General features: G+C 52.4%; 1 non-coding gene across 1 annotated transcript; it reads right to left on the bottom strand.

Moving 5' to 3' along the window:
* Positions 1 to 14,295: 14,295 nt before the first annotated feature.
* On the bottom strand, positions 14,296 to 14,366 carry TRNAG-GCC. Its single transcript has one exon. It is a non-coding gene; the product is annotated as a tRNA-Gly (tRNA).
* Between the last annotated feature and the right edge of the window lie 234 nt (positions 14,367 to 14,600).

The raw sequence follows: 14,600 nt of genomic DNA, 5'->3' as shown, positions 1-14,600 counted from the left end.
TCCCCTGCCTCCCCCAGTTTGGCTTCACTGCACAGCTGGAACTCAGCCAGGCCTGTTCCCGGAAGCAGGGCTGTGAGTGTGAGCTGTCCAGGTCCTCGGCATTTTGAACAAAGAATTGAGCAAAACCCACAAAGTAACATAGGAAAGAAACACGGGAAGGAGGCAGTGAAAGCAGAAATGCGTGAGACACATAAAGCGCTCTGCAGGGTGCGAGTAGGCCTGAGCAAGCGGCTCCAGAGCCTGGTTACAAAGTTTCCTGAGTTTTATTTTATTTTATTTATTTTATTTTATTATTTTTTATTTATTTTATTTATTTATTTATTTTTTCGAGACGGAGTCTCACTCTGTTGCCCAGGCTGGAGTGCAGTGGCGAGATCTCAGCTCACTGCAAGCTCCGCCTCCCGGGTTACGCCATTCTCCTGCCTCAGCCTCCCGAGTAGCTGGGACTACAGGCGCCCGCCACCTCGCCCGGCTAGTTTTTTGTATTTTTTAGTAGAGGTGGGATTTCACCGTGTTAGCCAGGATAGTCCCGATCTCCTGACCTCATGATCCGCCCGTCTCGCCCTCCCAAAGTGCTGGGATTACAGGCTTGAGCCATCGTGTCCAGCCTTGTTTTATTTTATTTTTTTAATTTATGTATTTTATTATTTTATTTTTTATTTTTATTTTATTTTTTAATTTTTATTTATTTTATTTTATTTTTATTTTATTTTTTTGAGAAGTCTCTCTGTCCCCAGGCTGGAGGGCAGTGGCATGATCTTGGCTCACTGCAACCTCCTCCTCTTGAGTTCAAGTGATTCTCCTGCCTCAGCCCAAGTAGCTGGATTACACAAACCACCACCACGCCCAGCTAATTTGTATTTTTTTTTTTTTTTTTTTTTTTTTTTTTTTTTTTTTTGAGACGGAGTCTCGCGCTTCACCCAGGCTGGAGTGCTGTGGCCGGATCTCAGCTCACTGCAAGCTCCGCCTCCCGGGTTCACGCCATTCTCCTGCCTCGCCTCCCGAGTAGCTGGGACTACAGGCGCCGCCACCTCGCCCGGCTAGTTTTTTGTTGTTTTAGTAGAGACGGGGTTTCACCGTGTTAGTCAGGATGGTCTCGATCTCCTGACCTCGTGATCCGCCGTCTCGGCCTCCCAAAGTGCTAGGATTACAGGCTTGAGCCACCGCGCCCGGCCTGTATTTTTTTGTAGAGATGTGGTTTCACCATGTTGGACAGGCTGGTCTTGAACTCCTGACCTTGTTATCAGCCCACCTCAGCCTCCCAAAGTGCTGGGATTACAGGTGTGAGCCATGGCACCCGGCCACCTGGGTTTGAAGTACTCCTTTTGAGGTTCTATTGGCTACCCCTTATCTGGATGAAGGATTTGGTCTGGGGCTCACAGAAAGGCCTTGTGAACTGGCGCCCTCTGCAGATGAAGGGATGGCGCATGCTTGGCCTGCAGCTAATCCAGGACGCTCTGCCTTCCCATCTGAGATGCAGTGGAGGTAGGAGGGTGATAGGGAGGGAAGCCTTTGATTCTTTGCTACTTGGGCATGCGGAGATGGGGTTTTCCCTTTTGATTTAGCTTTTGAAAGTTGGTGTTAATTGGCCTCAGGTTCCCTGCCCCCAGGCCCAGGAGTTTTCCCTTTGATTGAACTTCAGGAAATGGATTGGATTTAAATTCCCTGCCCCCAGACCTTGCTGTTTTCCCTTGATTCAGCTTTAGGAAGTCAGCATGGATTGGCCTTAAATTCCCTGCCTCCAGACCCTATTCTCCTGCTTCGGCCCCGCACATGTGACTGGAAGCCTCCATCTGCCCTTCTAGATGCAGATGGCGCCTTTCAGGCAGTGACGGAGGATTTTTTTTGGTCACTTGTCAGCCGGAGACCTCCGACCAGTGACGCCCTTGCCCCAGGCCTTGTGTGGGCCTGGGGATGTTGTAGGAGATATCCTGTCCATTTGGCCCACTGGGCCATGCCTGGTCTGCTGTCTGGAGAGGATCTCCTGGCCACCGTAACTGTCCAGTCCCTGGTGGGAGGGGGTGTGTGAGTGAGCGAGTGCGGGGTCCAGTTGGGCATTCCAAGTGCTGGCACAGAAGCGGGCTTTGTGTGGTGCTTGTGGCTGGAGCCACAGGAGTGTCACAAGCCACTTCCACAGTGGACTCTGGCATCCAGACGAGGGGAACGTGATGGTGTCCAGGCAGGGGTGTCCATGACCCCATAGCCCCAGAGGGTGTTACAACTAATTAGCATTTTTTTTTTTTTTTTTGAGAGTTTCACTCTTGTTGGCCAGGCTGGGGTGCAATGGCCTGCGATCTTGGCTCACTGTAGCCTCCGCCTCCCAGGTTTAAGTGATTCTTGTGCCTCAGCCTCCCAAGTAGCTGGGATTACAGGTGCCTGCTACTATGCCCAGCTAATTTTTGTATTTTTAGTAGAGACAGGTTTCACCACGTTGGCCAGGCTGATCTCAAACTCCTGACCTCAGGTGATCTGCCCTCCTCGGCCTCCCAAAGTGCTGGGATTACAGGCATGAGCCACTGGGGCTGGCCAGCTAATTAGCTCCTTTAGTCCCACTGTCCACAGCCTGACAGACAGCAGCATGTTAACAGCTCTGCCAGCCCCTTGTCCTGCTCTGGCCCATGACTCTGGAGCTGGTTCTGCCCTGCTGCTGCTTCTGTCATGTGGGTGGCTGCCCTCAGCTGGTGGAGGACAGGGCCATGATGTTACAGCCTTCCCTCTACCCACATTTGGTGGGTGCTGATTTCTTGTGCCATGTCCAAGAAGAACAAGGTCACACTGACAAAGAGTGAGGAAGGCAGAGAAGAATATTACTGAGCAACAAAACAGCTCTCAGCAGAGAGGTGATGCGAGGGTGGTCAACCACCTGAAGTCTGGTGGTTACTATCATTGTGGCTAGGTCTGGAGTTTTTATGGGCACAGAATGAGGGGGGCAGGCCATAGGTAGCATTGGAAAAGGTAACCTTTGATTAGTTAAAAAGCATTATTCAGAAAGAACCAATCAGGAAAGAGGGGACAAACAGGAATAGAAGTTCTCACTCTGGATGCTGGGTTTCAGGCTTCTTGTGGCTTCATGGTGAGGTTTCATGGGGGACTCACCCCTATCTGCCTCGGATCTGTCTGCCTCAGATCTGTCTATCTCCTGTCACTATCAGCAGCAGCACATAGAGCCAGTGTCATCAAAACAGCAACTGTGTGAAGATGGCCCTTGAGCCCTGCTTTGTGTTTCCTGTGGCCCAACGCCACAGGATGGATGCAGGGTGTAGGACTCCTTTGTTTTTATTATTTATTTATTTATTTTATTTTTATTTTTTTGAGACGGAGTCTCAGTCTGTCGCCCAGGCTGGGGTACAGTGGCCAGATCTCAGCTCACTGCAAGCTGCACCTCCTGGGTTCACACCATTCTCCTGCCTCAGCCTCCCGAGTAGCTGGGACTACAGACGCCCGCCACCTCGCCTGGCTAGTTTTTTTGTATTTTTTAATAGAGACGGGGTTTCACCATGTTAGCCAGGATGGTCTCGATCTCCTGACTTCGTGATCCACCTGTCTCGGCCTCCCAAAGTGCTGGGATTACAGGCTTGAGCCACAGCACCCGGCCTAGTTTTTATTTTTATTTTATCTACCCATGTACACACTGATAGGACTCCTTTGTATTCTTTAAAATGCCTCCTGGCCAGACGCGGTTGTTCATGCCTGTAATCCAAGCACTTTGGGAGGTCGAGGCGGGCAGATCACAAGGTCAGGAAATTGAGACCATCCTGGCTAACACGGTGAAACCCCATCTCTACTAAAAATGCAGAAAATTAGCTGGGCGTGGTGGCGGGCACCTGTAGTCCCAGCTACTTGGGAGGCTGAGGCAGGAGAATGGCATGAACCCGGGAGGTGGAGCTTGCAGTGAGCCAAGATCGCGCCACTGCACTCCAGCCTGGGCAACAGAGCTAGACTGCATCTCAAAAAAATAAAATAAAATAAAATGCCTCCTGCTGGCCAGGCGCGGTGGCTCACGCCTGTAATCCCAGCACTTTGGGAGGCCGAGGCAGGCGGATCACAAGGTCAGGAAATCGAGACCACCCTGGTTAACACCGTGAAACCCCGTCTGTACTAAAAAATACAAAAAATGGGCCGGGCGCGGTGGCTCAAGCCTGTGTAATCCCAGCACTTTGGGAGGCCGAGACGGGCGGATCACGAGGTCAGGAGATCGAGACCATCCTGGCTAACACGGTGAAACCCCGTCTCTACTAAAAATACAAAAACTAGCCGGGCGAGGTGGCGGGCGCCTGTAGTCCCAGCTACTCGGGAGGCTGAGGCAGGAGAATGGCGTAAACCCGGGAGGCGGAGCTTGCAGTGAGCTGAGATCTGGCCACTGCACTCCAGTCCGGCGACAGAGCGAGACTCCGCCTCAAAAAAAAAAAAAAAAACAAAAATGAGCTGGGTGTGGTGGCGGGCGCCTGTAGTCCCAGCTACTCGGGAGGCTGAGGCAGGAGAATGGCGTAAACCCGGAGGCAGAGCTTGCAGTGAGCTGAGATCTGGCCACTGCACTCCAGTCCGGGCGACAGAGCGAGACTCTGCCTCAAAAAAAAAAAAAAAAAAAAAAAATGAGCTGGGTGTGGTGGCGGGTGCCTGTAGTCCCAGATACTCGGGAGGCTGAGGCAGGAGAATGGCATAAACCCGGGAAGTAGAGCTTGCAGTGAGCCGAGATTGTGCCACTGTACTCCAGCCTGGGCAACACAGCAAGACTCCGTCTCAAAAAAAAAAAAATTTCCTGCTAACACTTAGCTGGCATGTTTTGTTGGCAACTATAATATTCCACCATAATTTTTTTTTTTTTTGAGGCAGAGTCTCGCTCTGTCGCCTGGACTGGAGTGCAGTGGCCAGATCTCAGCTCACTGCAAGCTCCGCCTCCCGGGTTTACGCCATTCTCCTGCCTCAGCCTCCCGAGTAGCTGGGACTACAGGCGCCCGCCACCTCGCCCGGCTAGTTTTTGTATTTTTAGTAGAGACGGGGTTTCACCGTGTTAGCCAGGATGGTCTTGATCTCCTGACCTCATGATCCGCCCGTCTCGGCCTCTTAAAGTGCTGGGATTACAGGCTTGAGCCACCGCGCCTGGCCTTTTTTTTTTTTTTTTTTAAGATGAAATTTTGCTCTTGTTTGCCCAGGCTAGAGTGCAATGGTGCAATCTTGGTTTGCTGCAGCCTCTGCCTCCCAGGTTCAAGTGGTTCTCCTGCCCCAGCCTCCTGAGCAGCTGGGATTACATGCCCAGCTAATTTTGTATTTTTAGTAGAGACAGGATTTCTCCATGTTAGGCTGGTCTCAAACTCCCGACCTCAAATGACCCACCTGCCTCGGCATCCCAAAGTGCTGGGATTACAGATGTGAGCCACCACGCCTGGCCCATATACCACTATAAATTTTTAAAGTGAATCTGGGTGTGCTGCCTAATGCCTATAATGCCAGCACTTTGAGAAGCCGAGGCAGGAAGACTGCTTGAAGCCAGGAGTTCAAGACTAGTCTGGACAATATAGTGAGATCCCATCTCTACAGAGAAAAAAATAGCTGGGCATGATGGTGCGCGCTTGTAGTCCCAGTTACAGGTGTGAAGCAGAGGCTGATGTTAGAGAATTATGTGAGCCTGGAAGGTCAAGGTTGCAAGAAGCCATGATTGTGCCACTGCCGTCCAGCCTTGGTAACAGAGGGAGATTCTATCTTCAAAAAAAAAAAAAAAAAAGTGGGTGAGTTTTTTTTTTTTTTTTCTTTGAGACAGAGTAGAGTGCGGACTACTAGACTAGACTAGAGTGCAGTGGCATGATCTCAGCTCATTGGAATTTCTGCTTCTTGGTTTCAAGCAATTCTCCTGCCTCAGTCACCCAAGTAACTGGGACTACAGGCACACATCATTGTGCCTGGCTAATTTTTGTGTTTTTGTAGAGACAGGGTTTCACCATGTTGGCCAGCCTGGTCTCAAGCTCCTGACCTCAAGTTATTCACCTGCCTTGGGTTCCCAAAGTGCTGGGCTTACAGGTGGGAGCCACCGCGCCTGGCCGCAGGGTCATTTAATTTGTATTCCAAACCTGCCAAATTTACTTTAATAGGATTTCATAGCCAGGCGTGGTGGCTCAAGCCTGTAATCCCAGCACTTTGGGAGGCCGAGATGGGCGGATCACAAGGTCAGGAGATCGAGACCATCCTGGCTAACACGGCGAAACCCCGTCTCTACTAAAAAATACAAAAAACTAGCCGGGCGAGGTGGCAGCGCCTGTGGCCCCAGCTACTCGGGAGGCTGAGGCAGGAGAATGGCAGGAACCCGGGAGGCGGAGCTTGCAGTGAGCTGAGATCCGGCCACTGCACTCCAGCCTGGGCGGCAGAGCGAGACTCCGTCTCAAAAAAAAAAAAAAAAAAAAAAAAAAAGGATTTCATAAAGCGTTACTGACCTTTTTTTAAGCTGGGGTCTCACTGTTGCACAGACTGGAGTGCGGTGGTACAATTGCTGCTCATTGCAGCCTTGAGCTCCTGGGCTCACGTGGTCCTCCCACACCAGCCTCTCAGATACCTACATGCATGATACCTACCACGCCTGGCTAATTTTTGTCTTTTTTTTTTTTTTTTTAGTAGAAATGGGCATCTATGTTGCCCAGACTTGTCTTGAACTTCTGGGCTTAAGTGATCCTCATGCTTCGGCCTCCCAAAGTGCTGGGATTACAGGCATGAGCCACCATGACTGGCCTTACTGGCCTCTCAAACTGCCAACATTCGGGGCCGCCTCTGCCAGGGGCATTTTCATCTGAGTTCAGTCAAGAAGGAATGCCCAGTGTGGCTGCTGCATCTTGTTGTGGGCACCTTGACTTTCTGTGATGCTTCCCTTTTGACTTCAAGGTAAATAATCTGGGTCTTGGGTCTGGGAGGTTACCTGTCTGAGGGCAATAATTTGATGAACTTTAAATTCTTTTTAAAAAATTTTATGGGTGGGCGCAGTGGCTCATGCCTGTAATCCCAGCACTTTGGGAGGCCTAGGCAGGTGGATCACCTGAGGTCAGGAGTTTGAGGCCAACATGGTGAAACTCCATCTCTACTAAAAGTACAAAAATTAGCCAGGTGTGGTGGCACACCTACTAGCTACTTGGGAGGCTGAGGCAGGAGAATCACTTGAACTTAGGAGGTCGAGGTTGCAGTGAGCCAAGATCAGGCCATTGTGCTCCAGCCTAGACAACAAGAGTGAAACTTCATCTCGGGGAGAAAAAAAAAAAAAAACCTATATCTATATATATATATAGATATAGGTTTTTTTTTTTTTGAGACAGAGTCTTGCTCTGTCACCCAGGCTGGAGTGCAGTGGCGCGATTTCGGCTCACTGCAAGCTCTGCCTTCCAGGTTCACGCCATTCTCCTGCCTCAGCCTCCTGAGTAGCTGGGACTACAGGTGCCCACCACCGCACCTGGCTAATTTTTTGTATTTTTAGTAGAGACGGGGTTTCACCGTGGTCTTGATCTCCTGACCTTGTGATCCGCCCGCCTCGGCCTCCCAAAGTGCTGAGATTACAGGCATGAGCCACCGCACCTGGCAATTTTTTTTTCTTTTTGTACAGAGATGGGGATCTCACTGTGTTGGCCAGGTTGGTCTTGAACTCCTGGCCTGAAGCAGTCCTCTCACCTTGGCCTCCCAAAGTGCTGGGATTACAGGCATGACCCACTGCACCCAGCTTAACATTCAACTATTTTGTGAAAAGTAGGCTGTGCGCAGTGGCTCATGCCTGTACTCCCAACACTTTGGGAGACTGAAGCAGAAGGACCACTTGAGGCCAGGAATGCTAGACTAGCTTTGGCAATATAATGAGACGTCTCCTCCATCTCTATTTAAATAATATAAAAAAGAAAAATGAAGAAGTGCTGCTTTGCTTCTTCCTTGGAGCCTCGCTGGCCATGGTGGCAGGAGCCAGAGCCGGAGCTTAGCTTGGGCAGGTGTGGGACGGGGGCTGGCAGCGGGCTAGCAGTGGGCGGGCTGCAGGGCAGCGGCTTTCTGCCCTGGGCGGGCAGCAGAGGACATTTGAGAATTAGCCCGGACGAGGGCTGGGTATCTCCTCAGAGGACCCGAGGATCCCAGGCTTCCCCCTCCTGCCTTTGGACGGTAGCGCCCTAAATTCCAGGGCCTGGGTGTGGGGTTGAGCAGACAGTTAGTTCAGGTCTGAAGGAAACAGTAAGGCACCCTTCCCTATCCTTGGGGTGGTTTTGTGTTGAAGCCATTTGTCTCTTTGTCTTGGGGAACCTCTAGGATGACCCCTAAGGTCTGACCCCAGCTCTGGGCGGGGGGCCTGGGGCTGTGAGAGGCCAGGCTGCCTGTGGCCCTTGTGGGGAGGTGGCAGGGGGCGTATGCTTTGCTGCTTTGGAGGGAAGACCCAGGCAGAAGCAAGAGGGGAGCCCTGTGTGCTTTTGTAGCCCAGTCCCCCTGCACCCCGACCCCCATGCCCCTTCCCTTGCCTCTCACACCTGCCCCGCTCTCTTGCTGTCAGATCTAGACATGGCTCAAGATCCCAAGGCCGGCCCTGCCCTGCCAGGCCAGAAGATGCAGCAGGGCACAGGCGTTTTCTGGTGAGTCTGTCAGGATGGGCTCCTGGGGAGCGGGCTGATGGCTGTCGAGCTTGTATGGGGCTCTGGGTTCCCCTGGGACAGAACAAGGACCCCAGAAGCCCCCCAAGTGTGCTACACACCCAGCGGCTCAGGGTGCTCAGGGCTTCCTCCCTGGGCCTTAGGTTTTCTCTGTCAACTGAGGAAGTTGACCCAGTGCATTGCAAAGCCCCTTCTAGCTGGTGCCACCAACTCCCCCATCCTGACCGAGGCAGGGCCCCTCCTTCTGCCTGGAGGAGCCTGGATCCCCCCAGGTGAGGGTCCTTAGGAGGTAGTGTCTGGGGGGGATTTCTGTGTCTAGACCTTTGGGAAGTAGCAAATGGGAACCTTTCTGGTTGATATTGTTCCCCTAACTTGGGAAACTTAAAGCAATTTTAAGGAAATCTTTTTTTTTTTTTTTTTTTTTTTTTTGAGACAGGTTCTCGCTCTGTCACCCAGGCTGGGGTATGGTGGTGCAGTCTCAGCTCACTGCAACCACCTGCTGGGCTCAAGCAATCTTCCCACCCTAGCCTCCCAAGTAACTGGGATCACAGGCGCGTGCCACCATGCCCGGCTAATTTTTGTTTTGTTTTGAGATGGAGTCTTGCTCCATTGCCACTCAGCTCCAGGTGCACTCTCGACTCATTGCAACCTCCGCCTCCCCAGTTCAAGTGATTCTCCTGTCTCAGCCTCCCGAGTAGCTGGGATTACAGAGGCACACCACCACAACCGGCGGATTTTTGTATTTTAGTAGAGACGGGGTTTCACCATATTGGCCGGGCTGGTCTCAAACTCTTGGCCTCAAGGGAGCCTCTCACCTTGGCCCCCCAAAGTGCTGAGATTAGGCTGGGTGTGGTGGCTCACACCTGTAATCCTAGCACTTTGGGAGGCCCAGGTGGGCGGATCTCTTGAGGTCAGGAGTTTGAGACCAGCCTGGTCAACATGGTAAAACCCCATTTCTACTAAAAATACAAAAATTAGCCGGGCGTGGTGGTGGGTGCCTATGATCCCAGCTACTTAGGAGACTGAGACAGGAGAATCGCTTGAACCCAGAGGCAAAGGTTGCAGTGAACCTTGATTGTGCCACTGCACTCCAGCCTTGGCAACCGAGTGAGACTCCATCTTAATAATAATAATAATGAAGTGCTGGGAATTAGAAGTGTGAGCCACCACATTCAGCCAGATAATGTGTGAACATGTTTGGAAAGGAGGTCACCAACTTTTGTGAGCAAACAAGTCCTCTTCAGAGGCGTGGGTGTGGGCCGTGTTGGCCTGTGTCCGCTCAGTTGGGCGTGTGTAATGGCCGCATTAGCTGATGTGTAACGGTTCGTGTGCATCCAGGTGGTGGCGGGGAGGGGCTGCTGTTAGGGGCAATGCTGGTGTCAATGCCCTGGCACCCACAGCTCCAGTTCCTTTTGGTTTTCCCCTCATCTCCTCTCCCCGGAAGTGGGATGGCAGAGCTTGGGTGTGGGCTGCTCCGAGATGTCTCTGTGCCTCCACACTGACCTCCGGAGAGATTAGGCCAAGCTGCTCCCTGCCAGCAGCAGCCGAGGTTGGTGCCACCCCGCAGTGTGCCAGTGTGGGCAGCTTCTGCCCCGCTTTGGTTTTGGACTGTTGAGCAGATGTGTGCTCATGGGTAACGTGTCATGTTGTTTGTTTGGTTTTAGAGACAGGACCTCAGTGTCACCCAGGCTGGAGTGCAGTGGTGCCATCATCGCTCACTGCAGCCCTGAACTAATGGGCTCAAGTGACCCTCTGACCTCAGCCTCCCAGGTAACTGGGACTACAGGCACATGCCACCATGCCTGGCTAATTTTTTTTTTTTTTTTTTTTTTTTTTTTTTTTTTTGTTGAGACGGAGTCTCGCTCTGTCGCCCAGGCTGGAGTGCAGTGGCCGGATCTCAGCTCACTGCAAGCTCCGCCTCCCGGGTTTACGCCATTCTCTCGCCTCAGCCTCCCCAGTAGCTGGGATTACAGGCGCCCGCCATCTCGCCCGGCTAATTTTTTGTATTTTTTTAGTAGAGACGGGGTTCACCGTGTTAGCCAGGATGGTCTCGATCTCCTGACCTCGTGATCCGCCCGTCTCGGCCTCCAAAGTGCTGGGATTACAGGGTTGAGCCACCGCGCCCGGCCTAATTTTTTTTTTTTTTTTAAAGAGATTGGGGAGAGGGGGTCTCACTGTGTTGCCCAGGCTGGTCTCGAACTCCTGGGCTCAAGTGATCCTCTTGCCTTGGCCTCCCAAAGGGCTGGAAGCCATTTCACCCGACCCACATGCTTTTTTTAACGTGGCTGTTTTTGAGGCTGTTCAATCCTTCATTGGATTTCGTATTTTCCATCCACCTCCTTACCCAGCAGGCTTGGATCCAGTCATCCAGCCCCCGCTGGGGAGCTCAGGGGAGGGTTGATGTAGGGCAACCCAGAGGCAATGTGAAGTGATGCCGCCTGCCCCACAGGGACTGAGAGAACATTCAGAGGGGCCTGGCATTGGAGACCTGGGGCAGAGTTGGGCATAGATGGCCTCCTTGAGACCTGACTGTCCCTAGGAGGCTCCAGAGAGGAGGGCCAAATGTTTCCCCAGCAGTGCGGGCAGCAGTGGGTAGGGGGCTATGGTGGTGGTTCTTGCTCCCTTGGGATGGTCCCCAGAGGAGGAACCACTCACGGCTGGGGCCGTGGTGGGCAGTGAGCTGCTGAATGATCTCTCCCTGAGGGCTGCTCAAGTCCAGCCATGTGATTTGGGTCTCAAAATGGAATGTGTGGACCACCAAGGTGGCTCATGACTGTTGTCCCAGCACTCCGGGAGGCTGAGGCGGCGGATTGCTTGAGCCCAGGGTTTAAGGAAATCCTGGGCAAGATAGTGACACTGCCGTCTCTACAAGACATAAAATAAAAATTTGCCAGGCGCGGTGGCTCACGCCTGTAATCCCAGCACTTTGGGGGCTCAGGCGGGTGGATCATCTGAGGTTAGGAGTTCAAGACCAGCATGGCCAACATAGTGAAACCCCATCTCTACTAAAAATACAAGAATTAGCCGGGTGTGGTGGCGGGTGCCTGTAATTCCAGCTGAGGGAGGCTGAGGCATAATAATCGGTTGAACCCGGGAGGCAGAGGTTGCAGTGAGCCGAGATTGTGCCACTGTACTCCAGCTTGGACGACAGAGCAAGACTCCCTCAAAAAAGAAAGAAAAGAAAAAGCAAAAGAAAAGATTAGCTGGGTGTGGTGATGCATGCCTGTAGTCCCAGCTACTCAAGAGGCCGACGTGGGAGGATCACTTAAATCCAGGAGGTCAAGGTTGCAGTGAGCCAAGATCGTGCCACTGCCTGGGTGACAGAGCGAGACTCTGATACACACACACACACACAAGGAATTTGGCAACATGGAGGGGAAGGCATAGTGGAAGGACTGCCCACCCAGGTCCCCGCCTCTTGCCTCACAGCCAAGCCCTGAGGACACCTGAGGAGGTGGCTTGGCCTCTGCGCACAGAGCCATTCCGAAGGTGTGTTTAGTTTGTTGCTGTGGGAATTTCCCAGATTGCAGGCTGTAGCCATTACGGGGAGCAGTTGCAGCCACTGCCCTGGTGCAACCAGGCCCTTCCCCTTGGGGAGAGAAGCGCAAGGCTGCCCACCCACCTGGACACAGGCCCTGGCCTCAGTACTGGCAAAGGCAGGCCAGGGCAAGGGAGGACCCGTGAGGAAGGACCCCCTACCTGCAACAGGTGGCTGCAGATGGGCAGGTACCCAAACGCAGTCTCTCCCTGTTTATATCAGCTTGGGCGGCAGTCAGCAGAATCCCCTTCCAGTGCATGGTTCATCTCTGGCTACTCACAAAAATACAGTTAGGCCGGGCACAGTGGTGCATGCCTGTAATCCCAGCACTTTGGGAGGCTGAGGCTTGGAGGATCATGTGAGCCCAGGTTTGAGACCAGCCTGGATAAGATAGAGACCCTGTCTCTACAAAAAATAATTAGCTAGGCACTAATTATTTTATTTTTGGCCTGTGGTCCCAGCTACTCGGGAGGGTGAGGCAGGAGGATCTCTTGAGCCTTGGGAGGTCGAGGCTGCGGTGAGGTAGGATCATACCACGATACTCCAGCCTGGGCAACAGTGCAAGATCCTGCCTTATATTTTTTTAAGACAGAGTATCACTCTTGTTGCCCAGGCTGGAGTGCAGTGACGTGATCTCCGCTCACTGTAACTTCTACCTCCCAGGTTCAAGTGATTCTCCTGCTTTAGCCTCCTGAGTAGCTGGGATTATGAGCATCCGCCACCAAGCCCGGCTAATTTTTTGCATTTTTAGTAGAGATAGGGTTTCACCATTTTGGCCAGGCTGGTCCTGAACTCCTGACCTCAGGTGATTCACCCTCCTTGGCCTCCCAAAGTGCTGGAGTACAGATGCGAGCCACGGCACCCGGCCAAGATCCCTTTTTTTTTTTTTTTTTTTTTTTAAAGAGTCTTACTCTGTTGCCCAGTGGTTGGAATGTAATGGCATGATCTTGGCTCACTGCAGCCTCCAGCTCCTAGGTTCAGGCAGTTCTCCTGCCTCAGCCTCCCAAGTAGCTGGGATTATAGGCGTGAGCCACTACACTTGGCTAATTTTTGTATTTTTAGTAGAGACAGGGTTTCATCATGTTGGCCAGGCTGGTCTCAAACTCCTGACCTCAGGTGATCCACCCGCCTAGGCCTCCCAAAGTGCTGGGATTACAGGCGTGAGCCACCATGCGCAGAAATCCTGTCATATTTTATTTATTTTTTATTTTTTGTATTTTTGAGACGGAGTTTTGCTCTTGCTGCCCAGGGTGGAATACAGTTGCCCGATCTCAGCCCACTGCAACCTCAGCCTTTTGGTTTTAAGAGATTCTCTGCCTCAGCCTCCCAAGTAGCTGGGACAACAAGCTAACAAGCGCCTGCCACCATGTCTGGCTAATTTTTGTATTTTCAGTAGAGACAGGGTTTCACCATGTTGGCCAGGCTGGTCTCAAACTCCTGATATCGTGATCTGCCCACCTAAGCCTTCCAAAGTGTTGGTATTACAGGCGAGAGCCACCGCACCTGGTCCCAAGATCCTGTCTTTAAAAAGCAACAACAGGCTGGGCGCGGTGGCTCACGCCTGTAATCCCAGCACTTTGGGAGGCCAAGGTGGGCGGATCACGAGGTCAGGAGATCGAGACCATCCTGGCTAACACGGTGAAACCCTGTCTCTACTAAAAATACAAAAAATCAGCCGGGTGTGGTGGCGGACGCCTCTAGTCCCAGCTACTCGGGAGGCTGAGACAGGAGAATGGCGTGAACCCGGGAGGCGGAGCTTGCAGTGAGCCGAGATCGTGCCACTGCACTCCAGTCTGGGCGATGAGTAAGACTCCATCTCAAAAAAAAAAAAAAAAAGCCGGGCGCGGTGGCTCAAGCTTGTAATCCCAGCACTTTGGGAGGCCAAGACGGGCGGATCACGAGGTCAGGAGATCGAGACCATCCTGGCTAACACAGTGAAACCCCGTCTCTACTAAAAAATACAAAAAAAAAAAAAAAAAAAAGCCGGACAAGGTGGCGGGCCCCATAGTCCTAGCTACTTGGGAGGCTGAGGCAGGAGAATGGCGTGAACCTGGGAAGCAGAGTTTGCAGTGAGCTGAGATCCAGCCACTGCATTCCAGCCTGGGTGACAGAGCGAGACTCCGTCTCAAAAAAAAAAAAAAAAAAAAAAAAAGAGTTCCCCCATGCATTGACCGGCAATTGAACCCGGGCCTCCCGCGTGGCAGGCGAGAATTCTACCACTGAACCACCAATGCCTCAATAAACATGAACTTGTCACCACGGCCCAGGTGGTCACAGGCCTGGCCCTGCCTGCCCAGTCTGGTCTGTTTAGCCGTGGGGAGGGGGCTGCCAGGCTTGGTCAAGGACACTTTCCAGGGTGGTCCTGCTCCTCGGAGGCCTTCACCTCCAATGCCGTCTTGGCCCCAGCTCTCGCCGCTCGGTCCTTCCTGGCCCTCAGGGGTCCTTGTCCATCTACCCTGCGGCCAGAC

The sequence above is a fragment of the Trachypithecus francoisi genome, unplaced genomic scaffold (assembly GCF_009764315.1).
Source record: "Trachypithecus francoisi isolate TF-2019V2 unplaced genomic scaffold, Tfra_2.0 Lachesis_group10, whole genome shotgun sequence".
Classification (NCBI taxonomy): domain Eukaryota; kingdom Metazoa; phylum Chordata; class Mammalia; order Primates; family Cercopithecidae; genus Trachypithecus; species Trachypithecus francoisi.
Note: the sequence above shows the minus strand (reverse complement) of the source record. Positions and strands in the feature narration are given on the sequence as shown.